Consider the following 12,647-nt stretch of genomic DNA (forward strand, 5'->3'; position numbering starts at 1 on the left):
ATTTTTGATTTCGGCTACTTTGTCCGCGTACTAATTCAATCCAACTCTTCGAAGGCTCGTGAGATTGAAGGAAAGCTCACCGGCCGCGGAGATTAGAAGACGCAAAAGACTGGCCTTGGGCCTTGGGGCTCTTGGGCTTTGTTTGATCGAGGAGTTGTTTTTGCTAGATTTTTTATTCATTTATTTTGTTTTATATTTATTTTCATTTCTAACAGCAATAAAGTGTATCCCGGCGGGGAGGTGGTGCGGTTGAGGCGCCAACTATGAAAGTTTTTGGCGTAATGTATGAAAGCAGCTTAGGGAGCTGAGCGAAGAGAGTTCATGTAGATTGATTTCGCATACACTAACGGGTGCGATCATACAGCAATAATGCACCGGATCCCATCAGAACTCCGAAGTTAAGCTTGCTTGGCGAGAGCAGTACTAGGATGGGTGACTCCTGGGAAGTCCTCGTGTTGCACCCCTTTTTCTTTTTCTTTTTTGTTTCGGTTCATTAAGTTGCATTTTTGATTTCGGCTACTTTGTCCGTGTACTAATTCAATCCAACTCTTCGAAGGCTCGTGAGATTGAAGGAAAGCTCACCGGCCGCGGAGATTAGAAGACGCAAAAGACTGGCCTTGGGCCTTGGGCTCTTGGGCTTTGTTTGATCGAGGAGTTGTTTTGCTAGATTTTTTATTCATTTATTTTGTTTTATATTTATTTTCATTTCTAACAGCAATAAAAGTGTATCCCGGCGGGGAGGTGGTGCGGTTGAGGCGCCAACTATGAAAGTTTTTGGCGTAATGTATGAAAGCAGCTTAGGGAGCTGAGCGAAGAGAGTTCATGTAGATTGATTTCGCATACACTAACGGGTGCGATCATACCAGCAATAATGTTGCACCCCTCTTTTTCTTTTTCTTTTTTGTTTCGGTTCATTAAGTTGCATTTTTGATTTCGGCTACTTTGTCCGTGTACTAATTCAATCCAACTCTTCGAAGGCTCGTGAGATTGAAGGAAAGCTCACCGGCCGCGGAGATTAGAAGACGCAAAAGACTGGCCTTGGGCCTTGGGGCTCTTGGGCTTTGTTTGATCGAGGAGTTGTTTTTGCTAGATTTTTTATTCATTTATTTTGTTTTATATTTGTTTTCATTTCTAACAGCAATAAAAGTGTATCCCGGCGGGGAGGTGGTGCGGTTGAGGCGCCAACTATGAAAGTTTTTGGCGTAATGTATGAAAGCAGCTTAGGGAGCTGAGCGAAGAGAGTTCATGTAGATTGATTTCGCATACACTAACGGGTGCGATCATACCAGCAATATGCACCGATCCATCAGAATCCGAGTTAGCTTGCTGGCGAGAGCAGTACTAGGATGGTGACCCCTGGAGTCTCGTGTTGCACCCTCTTTTCTTTTTCTTTTTGTTTCGGTTCATTAAGTTGCATTTTTGATTTCGGCTACTTTGTCCGCGTACTAATTCAATCCAACTCTTCGAAGGCTCGTGAGATTGAAGGAAAGCTCACCGGCCGCGGAGATTAGAAGACGCAAAGACTGGCCTTGGGCCTTGGGGCTCTTGGGCTTTGTTTGATCGAGGAGTTGTTTTTGCTAGATTTTTTATTCATTTATTTTGTTTTATATTTATTTTCATTTTCTAACAGCAATAAAAGTGTATCCCGGCGGGGAGGTGGTGCGGTTGAGGCGCCAACTATGAAAGTTTTTTGGCGTAATGTATGAAAGCAGCTTAGGGAGCTGAGCGAAGAGAGTTCATGTAGATTGATTTCGCATACACTAACGGGTGCGATCATACCAGCAATAATGCACCGGATCCCATCAGAACTCCGAAGTTAAGCTTGCTTGGGCGAGAGCAGTACTAGGATGGGTGACCTCCTGGGAAGTCCTCGTGTTGCACCCCTCTTTTTCTTTTTCTTTTTTGTTTCGGTTCATTAAGTTGCATTTTTGATTTCGGCTACTTTGTCCGTGTACTAATTCAATCCAACTCTTCGAAGGCTCGTGAGATTGAAGGAAAGCTCACCGGCCGCGGAGATTAGAAGACGCAAAAGACTGGCCTTGGGCCTTGGGGCTCTTGGGCTTTGTTTGATCGAGGAGTTGTTTTTGCTAGATTTTTTATTCATTTATTTTGTTTTATATTTATTTTCATTTTCTAACAGCAATAAAAGTGTATCCCGGCGGGGAGGTGGTGCGGTTGAGGCGCCAACTATGAAAGTTTTTTGGCGTAATGTATGAAAGCAGCTTAGGGAGCTGAGCGAAGAGAGTTCATGTAGATTGATTTCGCATACACTAACGGGTGCGATCATACCAGCAATAATGCCGGATCCTCAGAACCGAGTAGCTTGCTTGGGCGGAGCAGTAGATGGGTGACTCTGGAGTCTCGTGTTGCACCCTCTTTTTCTTTTTCTTTTTTGTTTCGGTTCATTAAGTTGCATTTTTGATTTCGGCTACTTTGTCCGCGTACTAATTCAATCCAACTCTTCGAAGGCTCGTGAGATTGAAGGAAAGCTCACCGGCCGCGGAGATTAGAAGACGCAAAAGACTGGCCTTGGGCCTTGGGGCTCTTGGGCTTTGTTTGATCGAGGAGTTGTTTTTGCTAGATTTTTTATTCATTTATTTTGTTTTATATTTATTTTCATTTCTAACAGCAATAAAAGTGTATCCCGGCGGGGAGGTGGTGCGGTTGAGGCGCCAACTATGAAAGTTTTTTGGCGTAATGTATGAAAGCAGCTTAGGGAGCTGAGCGAAGAGAGTTCATGTAGATTGATTTCGCATACACTAACGGGTGCGATCATACCGCAATAATGCACCGGATCCATCAGAACTCCGAAGTAAGCTTGCTTGGCGAGAGCAGTACTAGGATGGGTGACCTCCTGGGAAGTCTCGTGTTGCACCCTCTTTTTCTTTTTCTTTTTTGTTTCGGTTCATTAAGTTGCATTTTTGATTTCGGCTACTTTGTCCGTGTACTAATTCAATCCAACTCTTCGAAGGCTCGTGAGATTGAAGGAAAGCTCACCGGCCGCGGAGATTAGAAGACGCAAAAGACTGGCCTTGGGCCTTGGGGCTCTTGGGCTTTGTTTGATCGAGGAGTTGTTTTTGCTAGATTTTTTATTCATTTATTTTGTTTTATATTTATTTTCATTTTCTAACAGCAATAAAAGTGTATCCCGGCGGGGAGGTGGTGCGGTTGAGGCGCCAACTATGAAAGTTTTTGGCGTAATGTATGAAAGCAGCTTAGGGAGCTGAGCGAAGAGAGTTCATGTAGATTGATTTCGCATACACTAACGGGTGCGATCATACCAGCAATAATGCACCGGATCCCATCAGAACTCCGAAGTTAAGCTTGCTTGGGCGAGAGCAGTACTAGGATGGGTGACCTCCTGGGAAGTCCTCGTGTTGCACCCCTCTTTTTCTTTTTCTTTTTTGTTTCGGTTCATTAAGTTGCATTTTTGATTTCGGCTACTTTGTCCGGTACTAATTCAATCCAACTCTTCGAAGGCTCGTGAGATTGAAGGAAAGCTCACCGGCCGCGGAGATTAGAAGACGCAAAAGACTGGCCTTGGGCCTTGGGGCTCTTGGGCTTTGTTTGATCGAGGAGTTGTTTTTGCTAGATTTTTTATTCATTTATTTTGTTTTATATTTATTTTCATTTTCTAACAGCAATAAAAGTGTATCCCGGCGGGGAGGTGGTGCGGTTGAGGCGCCAACTATGAAAGTTTTTTGGCGTAATGTATGAAAGCAGCTTAGGGAGCTGAGCGAAGAGAGTTCATGTAGATTGATTTCGCATACACTAACGGGTGCGATCATACCAGCAATAATGTTGCACCCCTCTTTTCTTTTTCTTTTTCTTTTTTGTTTCGGTTCATTAAGTTGCATTTTTGATTTCGGCTACTTTGTCCGTGTACTAATTCAATCCAACTCTTCGAAGGCTCGTGAGATTGAAGGAAAGCTCACCGGCCGCGGAGATTAGAAGACGCAAAAGACTGGCCTTGGGCCTTGGGGCTCTTGGGCTTTGTTTGATCGAGGAGTTGTTTTTGCTAGATTTTTTATTCATTTATTTTGTTTTATATTTATTTTCATTTCTAACAGCAATAAAAGTGTATCCCGGCGGGGAGGTGGTGCGGTTGAGGCGCCAACTATGAAAGTTTTTGGCGTAATGTATGAAAGCAGCTTAGGGAGCTGAGCGAAGAGAGTTCATGTAGATTGATTTCGCATACACTAACGGGTGCGATCATACCAGCAATAATGCACCGGATCCCATCAGAACTCCGAAGTTAAGCTTGCTTGGGCGAGAGCAGTACTAGGATGGGTGACCTCCTGGGAAGTCCTCGTGTTGCACCCCTCTTTTTCTTTTTCTTTTTTGTTTCGGTTCATTAAGTTGCATTTTTGATTTCGGCTACTTTGTCCGTGTACTAATTCAATCCAACTCTTCGAAGGCTCGTGAGATTGAAGGAAAGCTCACCGGCCGCGGAGATTAGAAGACGCAAAAGACTGGCCTTGGGCCTTGGGGCTCTTGGGCTTTGTTTGATCGAGGAGTTGTTTTTGCTAGATTTTTTATTCATTTATTTTGTTTTATATTTATTTTCATTTCTAACAGCAATAAAAGTGTATCCCGGCGGGGAGGTGGTGCGGTTGAGGCGCCAACTATGAAAGTTTTTGGCGTAATGTATGAAAGCAGCTTAGGGAGCTGAGCGAAGAGAGTTCATGTAGATTGATTTCGCATACACTAACGGGTGCGATCATACCAGCAATAATGCACCGGATCCCATCAGAACTCCGAAGTTAAGCTTGCTTGGGCGAGAGCAGTACTAGGATGGGTGACCTCCTGGGAAGTCCTCGTGTTGCACCCCTCTTTTTCTTTTTCTTTTTTGTTTCGGTTCATTAAGTTGCATTTTTGATTTCGGCTACTTTGTCCGCGTACTAATTCAATCCAACTCTTCGAAGGCTCGTGAGATTGAAGGAAAGCTCACCGGCCGCGGAGATTAGAAGACGCAAAAGACTGGCCTTGGGCCTTGGGGCTCTTGGGCTTTGTTTGATCGAGGAGTTGTTTTTGCTAGATTTTTATTCATTTATTTTGTTTTATATTTATTTTCATTTCCTAACAGCAATAAAAGTGTATCCCGGCGGGGAGGTGGTGCGGTTGAGGCGCCAACTATGAAAGCTTTTTGGCGTAATGTATGAAAGCAGCTTAGGGAGCTGAGCGAAGAGAGTTCATGTAGATTGATTTCGCATACACTAACGGGTGCGATCATACCAGCAATAATGCACCGGATCCCATCAGAACTCCGAAGTTAAGCTTGCTTGGCGAGAGCAGTACTAGGATGGGTGACCTCCTGGGAAGTCCTCGTGTTGCACCCCTCTTTTTCTTTTTCTTTTTTGTTTCGGTTCATTAAGTTGCATTTTTGATTTCGGCTACTTTGTCCGCGTACTAATTCAATCCAACTCTTCGAAGGCTCGTGAGATTGAAGGAAAGCTCACCGGCCGCGGAGATTAGAAGACGCAAAAGACTGGCCTTGGGCCTTGGGGCTCTTGGGCTTTGTTTGATCGAGGAGTTGTTTTTGCTAGATTTTTTATTCATTTATTTTGTTTTATATTTATTTTCATTTCCTAACAGCAATAAAAGTGTATCCCGGCGGGGAGGTGGTGCGGTTGAGGCGCCAACTATGAAAGCTTTTTGGCGTAATGTATGAAAGCAGCTTAGGGAGCTGAGCGAAGAGAGTTCATGTAGATTGATTTCGCATACACTAACGGGTGCGATCATACCAGCAATAATGCACCGGATCCCATCAGAACTCCGAAGTTAAGCTTGCTTGGGCGAGAGCAGTACTAGGATGGGTGACCTCCTGGGAAGTCCTCGTGTTGCACCCCTCTTTTTCTTTTTCTTTTTTGTTTCGGTTCATTAAGTTGCATTTTTGATTTCGGCTACTTTGTCCGCGTACTAATTCAATCCAACTCTTCGAAGGCTCGTGAGATTGAAGGAAAGCTCACCGGCCGCGGAGATTAGAAGACGCAAAAGACTGGCCTTGGGCCTTGGGGCTCTTGGGCTTTGTTTGATCGAGGAGTTGTTTTTGCTAGATTTTTTATTCATTTATTTTGTTTTATATTTATTTTCATTTCCTAACAGCAATAAAAGTGTATCCCGGCGGGGAGGTGGTGCGGTTGAGGCGCCAACTATGAAAGCTTTTTGGCGTAATGTATGAAAGCAGCTTAGGGAGCTGAGCGAAGAGAGTTCATGTAGATTGATTTCGCATACACTAACGGGTGCGATCATACCAGCAATAATGCACCGGATCCCATCAGAACTCCGAAGTTAAGCTTGCTTGGGCGAGAGCAGTACTAGGATGGGTGACCTCCTGGGAAGTCCTCGTGTTGCACCCCTCTTTTTCTTTTTCTTTTTTGTTTCGGTTCATTAAGTTGCATTTTTGATTTCGGCTACTTTGTCCGCGTACTAATTCAATCCAACTCTTCGAAGGCTCGTGAGATTGAAGGAAAGCTCACCGGCCGCGGAGATTAGAAGACGCAAAAGACTGGCCTTGGGCCTTGGGGCTCTTGGGCTTTGTTTGATCGAGGAGTTGTTTTTGCTAGATTTTTTATTCATTTATTTTGTTTTATATTTATTTTCATTTCCTAACAGCAATAAAAGTGTATCCCGGCGGGGAGGTGGTGCGGTTGAGGCGCCAACTATGAAAGCTTTTTGGCGTAATGTATGAAAGCAGCTTAGGGAGCTGAGCGAAGAGAGTTCATGTAGATTGATTTCGCATACACTAACGGGTGCGATCATACCAGCAATAATGCACCGGATCCCATCAGAACTCCGAAGTTAAGCTTGCTTGGGCGAGAGCAGTACTAGGATGGGTGACCTCCTGGGAAGTCCTCGTGTTGCACCCCTCTTTTTCTTTTTCTTTTTTGTTTCGGTTCATTAAGTTGCATTTTTGATTTCGGCTACTTTGTCCGCGTACTAATTCAATCCAACTCTTCGAAGGCTCGTGAGATTGAAGGAAAGCTCACCGGCCGCGGAGATTAGAAGACGCAAAAGACTGGCCTTGGGCCTTGGGGCTCTTGGGCTTTGTTTGATCGAGGAGTTGTTTTTGCTAGATTTTTTATTCATTTATTTTGTTTTATATTTATTTTCATTTCCTAACAGCAATAAAAGTGTATCCCGGCGGGGAGGTGGTGCGGTTGAGGCGCCAACTATGAAAGCTTTTTGGCGTAATGTATGAAAGCAGCTTAGGGAGCTGAGCGAAGAGAGTTCATGTAGATTGATTTCGCATACACTAACGGGTGCGATCATACCAGCAATAATGCACCGGATCCCATCAGAACTCCGAAGTTAAGCTTGCTTGGGCGAGAGCAGTACTAGGATGGGTGACCTCCTGGGAAGTCCTCGTGTTGCACCCCTCTTTTTCTTTTTCTTTTTTGTTTCGGTTCATTAAGTTGCATTTTTGATTTCGGCTACTTTGTCCGCGTACTAATTCAATCCAACTCTTCGAAGGCTCGTGAGATTGAAGGAAAGCTCACCGGCCGCGGAGATTAGAAGACGCAAAAGACTGGCCTTGGGCCTTGGGGCTCTTGGGCTTTGTTTGATCGAGGAGTTGTTTTTGCTAGATTTTTTATTCATTTATTTTGTTTTATATTTATTTTCATTTCCTAACAGCAATAAAAGTGTATCCCGGCGGGGAGGTGGTGCGGTTGAGGCGCCAACTATGAAAGCTTTTTGGCGTAATGTATGAAAGCAGCTTAGGGAGCTGAGCGAAGAGAGTTCATGTAGATTGATTTCGCATACACTAACGGGTGCGATCATACCAGCAATAATGCACCGGATCCCATCAGAACTCCGAAGTTAAGCTTGCTTGGGCGAGAGCAGTACTAGGATGGGTGACCTCCTGGGAAGTCCTCGTGTTGCACCCCTCTTTTTCTTTTTCTTTTTTGTTTCGGTTCATTAAGTTGCATTTTTGATTTCGGCTACTTTGTCCGCGTACTAATTCAATCCAACTCTTCGAAGGCTCGTGAGATTGAAGGAAAGCTCACCGGCCGCGGAGATTAGAAGACGCAAAAGACTGGCCTTGGGCCTTGGGGCTCTTGGGCTTTGTTTGATCGAGGAGTTGTTTTTGCTAGATTTTTATTCATTTATTTTGTTTTATATTTATTTTCATTTCCTAACAGCAATAAAAGTGTATCCCGGCGGGGAGGTGGTGCGGTTGAGGCGCCAACTATGAAAGCTTTTTGGCGTAATGTATGAAAGCAGCTTAGGGAGCTGAGCGAAGAGAGTTCATGTAGATTGATTTCGCATACACTAACGGGTGCGATCATACCAGCAATAATGCACCGGATCCCATCAGAACTCCGAAGTTAAGCTTGCTTGGGCGAGAGCAGTACTAGGATGGGTGACCTCCTGGGAAGTCCTCGTGTTGCACCCCTCTTTTTCTTTTTCTTTTTGTTTCGGTTCATTAAGTTGCATTTTTGATTTCGGCTACTTTGTCCGCGTACTAATTCAATCCAACTCTTCGAAGGCTCGTGAGATTGAAGGAAAGCTCACCGGCCGCGGAGATTAGAAGACGCAAAAGACTGGCCTTGGGCCTTGGGGCTCTTGGGCTTTGTTTGATCGAGGAGTTGTTTTTGCTAGATTTTTATTCATTTATTTTGTTTTATATTTATTTTCATTTCCTAACAGCAATAAAAGTGTATCCCGGCGGGGAGGTGGTGCGGTTGAGGCGCCAACTATGAAAGCTTTTTGGCGTAATGTATGAAAGCAGCTTAGGGAGCTGAGCGAAGAGAGTTCATGTAGATTGATTTCGCATACACTAACGGGTGCGATCATACCAGCAATAATGCACCGGATCCCATCAGAACTCCGAAGTTAAGCTTGCTTGGGCGAGAGCAGTACTAGGATGGGTGACCTCCTGGGAAGTCCTCGTGTTGCACCCCTCTTTTTCTTTTTCTTTTTTGTTTCGGTTCATTAAGTTGCATTTTTGATTTCGGCTACTTTGTCCGCGTACTAATTCAATCCAACTCTTCGAAGGCTCGTGAGATTGAAGGAAAGCTCACCGGCCGCGGAGATTAGAAGACGCAAAAGACTGGCCTTGGGCCTTGGGGCTCTTGGGCTTTGTTTGATCGAGGAGTTGTTTTTGCTAGATTTTTTATTCATTTATTTTGTTTTATATTTATTTTCATTTCCTAACAGCAATAAAAGTGTATCCCGGCGGGGAGGTGGTGCGGTTGAGGCGCCAACTATGAAAGCTTTTTGGCGTAATGTATGAAAGCAGCTTAGGGAGCTGAGCGAAGAGAGTTCATGTAGATTGATTTCGCATACACTAACGGGTGCGATCATACCAGCAATAATGCACCGGATCCCATCAGAACTCCGAAGTTAAGCTTGCTTGGGCGAGAGCAGTACTAGGATGGGTGACCTCCTGGGAAGTCCTCGTGTTGCACCCCTCTTTTTCTTTTTCTTTTTTGTTTCGGTTCATTAAGTTGCATTTTTGATTTCGGCTACTTTGTCCGCGTACTAATTCAATCCAACTCTTCGAAGGCTCGTGAGATTGAAGGAAAGCTCACCGGCCGCGGAGATTAGAAGACGCAAAAGACTGGCCTTGGGCCTTGGGGCTCTTGGGCTTTGTTTGATCGAGGAGTTGTTTTTGCTAGATTTTTATTCATTTATTTTGTTTTATATTTATTTTCATTTCCTAACAGCAATAAAAGTGTATCCCGGCGGGGAGGTGGTGCGGTTGAGGCGCCAACTATGAAAGCTTTTTGGCGTAATGTATGAAAGCAGCTTAGGGAGCTGAGCGAAGAGAGTTCATGTAGATTGATTTCGCATACACTAACGGGTGCGATCATACCAGCAATAATGCACCGGATCCCATCAGAACTCCGAAGTTAAGCTTGCTTGGGCGAGAGCAGTACTAGGATGGGTGACCTCCTGGGAAGTCCTCGTGTTGCACCCCTCTTTTTCTTTTTCTTTTTTGTTTCGGTTCATTAAGTTGCATTTTTGATTTCGGCTACTTTGTCCGCGTACTAATTCAATCCAACTCTTCGAAGGCTCGTGAGATTGAAGGAAAGCTCACCGGCCGCGGAGATTAGAAGACGCAAAAGACTGGCCTTGGGCCTTGGGGCTCTTGGGCTTTGTTTGATCGAGGAGTTGTTTTTGCTAGATTTTTTATTCATTTATTTTGTTTTATATTTATTTTCATTTCCTAACAGCAATAAAAGTGTATCCCGGCGGGGAGGTGGTGCGGTTGAGGCGCCAACTATGAAAGCTTTTTGGCGTAATGTATGAAAGCAGCTTAGGGAGCTGAGCGAAGAGAGTTCATGTAGATTGATTTCGCATACACTAACGGGTGCGATCATACCAGCAATAATGCACCGGATCCCATCAGAACTCCGAAGTTAAGCTTGCTTGGGCGAGAGCAGTACTAGGATGGGTGACCCCTGGGAAGTCCTCGTGTTGCACCCCTCTTTTTCTTTTTCTTTTTTGTTTCGGTTCATTAAGTTGCATTTTTGATTTCGGCTACTTTGTCCGCGTACTAATTCAATCCAACTCTTCGAAGGCTCGTGAGATTGAAGGAAAGCTCACCGGCCGCGGAGATTAGAAGACGCAAAAGACTGGCCTTGGGCCTTGGGGCTCTTGGGCTTTGTTTGATCGAGGAGTTGTTTTTGCTAGATTTTTATTCATTTATTTTGTTTTATATTTATTTTCATTTCCTAACAGCAATAAAAGTGTATCCCGGCGGGGAGGTGGTGCGGTTGAGGCGCCAACTATGAAAGCTTTTTGGCGTAATGTATGAAAGCAGCTTAGGGAGCTGAGCGAAGAGAGTTCATGTAGATTGATTTCGCATACACTAACGGGTGCGATCATACCAGCAATAATGCACCGGATCCCATCAGAACTCCGAAGTTAAGCTTGCTTGGGCGAGAGCAGTACTAGGATGGGTGACCTCCTGGGAAGTCCTCGTGTTGCACCCCTCTTTTTCTTTTTCTTTTTTGTTTCGGTTCATTAAGTTGCATTTTTGATTTCGGCTACTTTGTCCGCGTACTAATTCAATCCAACTCTTCGAAGGCTCGTGAGATTGAAGGAAAGCTCACCGGCCGCGGAGATTAGAAGACGCAAAAGACTGGCCTTGGGCCTTGGGGCTCTTGGGCTTTGTTTGATCGAGGAGTTGTTTTTGCTAGATTTTTATTCATTTATTTTGTTTTATATTTATTTTCATTTCCTAACAGCAATAAAAGTGTATCCCGGCGGGGAGGTGGTGCGGTTGAGGCGCCAACTATGAAAGCTTTTTGGCGTAATGTATGAAAGCAGCTTAGGGAGCTGAGCGAAGAGAGTTCATGTAGATTGATTTCGCATACACTAACGGGTGCGATCATACCAGCAATAATGCACCGGATCCCATCAGAACTCCGAAGTTAAGCTTGCTTGGGCGAGAGCAGTACTAGGATGGGTGACCTCCTGGGAAGTCCTCGTGTTGCACCCCTCTTTTTCTTTTTCTTTTTTGTTTCGGTTCATTAAGTTGCATTTTTGATTTCGGCTACTTTGTCCGCGTACTAATTCAATCCAACTCTTCGAAGGCTCGTGAGATTGAAGAAAGCTCACCGGCCGCGGAGATTAGAAGACGCAAAAGACTGGCCTTGGGCCTTGGGGCTCTTGGGCTTTGTTTGATCGAGGAGTTGTTTTTGCTAGATTTTTATTCATTTATTTTGTTTTATATTTATTTTCATTTCCTAACAGCAATAAAAGTGTATCCCGGCGGGGAGGTGGTGCGGTTGAGGCGCCAACTATGAAAGCTTTTTGGCGTAATGTATGAAAGCTGCTTAGGGAGCTGAGCGAAGAGAGTTCATGTAGATTGATTTCGCATACACTAACGGGTTCGATCATACCAGCAATAATGCACCGGATCCCATCAGAACTCCGAAGTTAAGCTTGCTTGGGCGAGAGCAGTACTAGGATGGGTGACCTCCTGGGAAGTCCTCGTGTTGCACCCCTCTTTTTCTTTTTCTTTTTTGTTTCGGTTCATTAAGTTGCATTTTTGATTTCGGCTACTTTGTCCGCGTACTAATTCAATCCAACTCTTCGAAGGCTCGTGAGATTGAAGGAAAGCTCACCGGCCGCGGAGATTAGAAGACGCAAAAGACTGGCCTTGGGCCTTGGGGCTCTTGGGCTTTGTTTGATCGAGGAGTTGTTTTTGCTAGATTTTATATTCATTTATTTTGTTTTATATTTATTTTCATTTCCTAACAGCAATAAAAGTGTATCCCGGCGGGGAGGTGGTGCGGTTGAGGCGCCAACTATGAAAGCTTTTTGGCGTAATGTATGAAAGCAGCTTAGGGAGCTGAGCGAAGAGAGTTCATGTAGATTGATTTCGCATACACCAACGGGTGCGATCATACCAGCAATAATGCACCGGATCCCATCAGAACTCCGAAGTTAAGCTTGCTTGGGCGAGAGCAGTACTAGGATGGGTGACCTCCTGGGAAGTCCTCGTGTTGCACCCCTCTTTTTCTTTTTCTTTTTTGTTTCGGTTCATTAAGTTGCATTTTTGATTTCGACTACTTTGTCCGCGTACTAATTCAATCCAACTCTTCGAAGGCTCGTGAGATTGAAGGAAAGCTCACCGGCCGCGGAGATTAGAAGACGCAAAAGACTGGCCTTGGGCCTTGGGGCTCTTGGGC

General features: G+C 44.6%; 20 non-coding genes and 1 pseudogene across 20 annotated transcripts; all 21 read left to right on the plus strand.

Annotated features, from left to right (window-relative positions):
- The first annotated feature begins 348 nt into the window (after positions 1-348).
- Positions 349-464, plus strand: LOC112183121. The gene has a single exon (XR_002929725.1). It is a non-coding gene; the product is annotated as a 5S ribosomal RNA (ribosomal RNA).
- Positions 465-1,765: 1,301 nt separating this feature from the next.
- On the plus strand, positions 1,766-1,884 carry LOC112183183. Its single transcript, XR_002929774.1, has one exon. It is a non-coding gene; the product is annotated as a 5S ribosomal RNA (ribosomal RNA).
- An 880-nt stretch (positions 1,885-2,764) lies between these two features.
- On the plus strand, positions 2,765-2,878 carry LOC112183131 (annotated as a pseudogene).
- Positions 2,879-3,267: 389 nt separating this feature from the next.
- Positions 3,268-3,386, plus strand: LOC112183195. The gene has a single exon (XR_002929785.1). It is a non-coding gene; the product is annotated as a 5S ribosomal RNA (ribosomal RNA).
- Positions 3,387-4,204: 818 nt separating this feature from the next.
- Positions 4,205-4,323, plus strand: LOC112183204. The gene has a single exon (XR_002929794.1). It is a non-coding gene; the product is annotated as a 5S ribosomal RNA (ribosomal RNA).
- A 389-nt stretch (positions 4,324-4,712) lies between these two features.
- Positions 4,713-4,831, plus strand: LOC112183205. Its single transcript, XR_002929795.1, has one exon. It is a non-coding gene; the product is annotated as a 5S ribosomal RNA (ribosomal RNA).
- Positions 4,832-5,221: 390 nt separating this feature from the next.
- On the plus strand, positions 5,222-5,339 carry LOC112183096. The gene has a single exon (XR_002929702.1). It is a non-coding gene; the product is annotated as a 5S ribosomal RNA (ribosomal RNA).
- A 391-nt stretch (positions 5,340-5,730) lies between these two features.
- On the plus strand, positions 5,731-5,849 carry LOC112183206. The gene has a single exon (XR_002929796.1). It is a non-coding gene; the product is annotated as a 5S ribosomal RNA (ribosomal RNA).
- A 391-nt stretch (positions 5,850-6,240) lies between these two features.
- LOC112183208 lies at positions 6,241-6,359 on the plus strand. Its single transcript, XR_002929797.1, has one exon. It is a non-coding gene; the product is annotated as a 5S ribosomal RNA (ribosomal RNA).
- Positions 6,360-6,750: 391 nt separating this feature from the next.
- LOC112183210 lies at positions 6,751-6,869 on the plus strand. The gene has a single exon (XR_002929799.1). It is a non-coding gene; the product is annotated as a 5S ribosomal RNA (ribosomal RNA).
- A 391-nt stretch (positions 6,870-7,260) lies between these two features.
- LOC112183211 lies at positions 7,261-7,379 on the plus strand. Its single transcript, XR_002929800.1, has one exon. It is a non-coding gene; the product is annotated as a 5S ribosomal RNA (ribosomal RNA).
- Positions 7,380-7,770: 391 nt separating this feature from the next.
- On the plus strand, positions 7,771-7,889 carry LOC112183212. The gene has a single exon (XR_002929801.1). It is a non-coding gene; the product is annotated as a 5S ribosomal RNA (ribosomal RNA).
- A 390-nt stretch (positions 7,890-8,279) lies between these two features.
- On the plus strand, positions 8,280-8,398 carry LOC112183213. Its single transcript, XR_002929802.1, has one exon. It is a non-coding gene; the product is annotated as a 5S ribosomal RNA (ribosomal RNA).
- A 389-nt stretch (positions 8,399-8,787) lies between these two features.
- Positions 8,788-8,906, plus strand: LOC112183214. The gene has a single exon (XR_002929803.1). It is a non-coding gene; the product is annotated as a 5S ribosomal RNA (ribosomal RNA).
- Positions 8,907-9,297: 391 nt separating this feature from the next.
- On the plus strand, positions 9,298-9,416 carry LOC112183215. Its single transcript, XR_002929804.1, has one exon. It is a non-coding gene; the product is annotated as a 5S ribosomal RNA (ribosomal RNA).
- Positions 9,417-9,806: 390 nt separating this feature from the next.
- LOC112183216 lies at positions 9,807-9,925 on the plus strand. Its single transcript, XR_002929805.1, has one exon. It is a non-coding gene; the product is annotated as a 5S ribosomal RNA (ribosomal RNA).
- Positions 9,926-10,316: 391 nt separating this feature from the next.
- LOC112183077 lies at positions 10,317-10,434 on the plus strand. The gene has a single exon (XR_002929683.1). It is a non-coding gene; the product is annotated as a 5S ribosomal RNA (ribosomal RNA).
- Positions 10,435-10,824: 390 nt separating this feature from the next.
- Positions 10,825-10,943, plus strand: LOC112183217. The gene has a single exon (XR_002929806.1). It is a non-coding gene; the product is annotated as a 5S ribosomal RNA (ribosomal RNA).
- A 390-nt stretch (positions 10,944-11,333) lies between these two features.
- Positions 11,334-11,452, plus strand: LOC112183218. Its single transcript, XR_002929807.1, has one exon. It is a non-coding gene; the product is annotated as a 5S ribosomal RNA (ribosomal RNA).
- A 389-nt stretch (positions 11,453-11,841) lies between these two features.
- LOC112183082 lies at positions 11,842-11,960 on the plus strand. The gene has a single exon (XR_002929688.1). It is a non-coding gene; the product is annotated as a 5S ribosomal RNA (ribosomal RNA).
- Positions 11,961-12,351: 391 nt separating this feature from the next.
- On the plus strand, positions 12,352-12,470 carry LOC112183219. The gene has a single exon (XR_002929808.1). It is a non-coding gene; the product is annotated as a 5S ribosomal RNA (ribosomal RNA).
- The last annotated feature ends 177 nt before the right edge of the window (positions 12,471-12,647 follow it).

Source organism: Rosa chinensis, chromosome 1, assembly GCF_002994745.2.
Source record: "Rosa chinensis cultivar Old Blush chromosome 1, RchiOBHm-V2, whole genome shotgun sequence".
Classification (NCBI taxonomy): Eukaryota; Viridiplantae; Streptophyta; class Magnoliopsida; order Rosales; family Rosaceae; genus Rosa; species Rosa chinensis.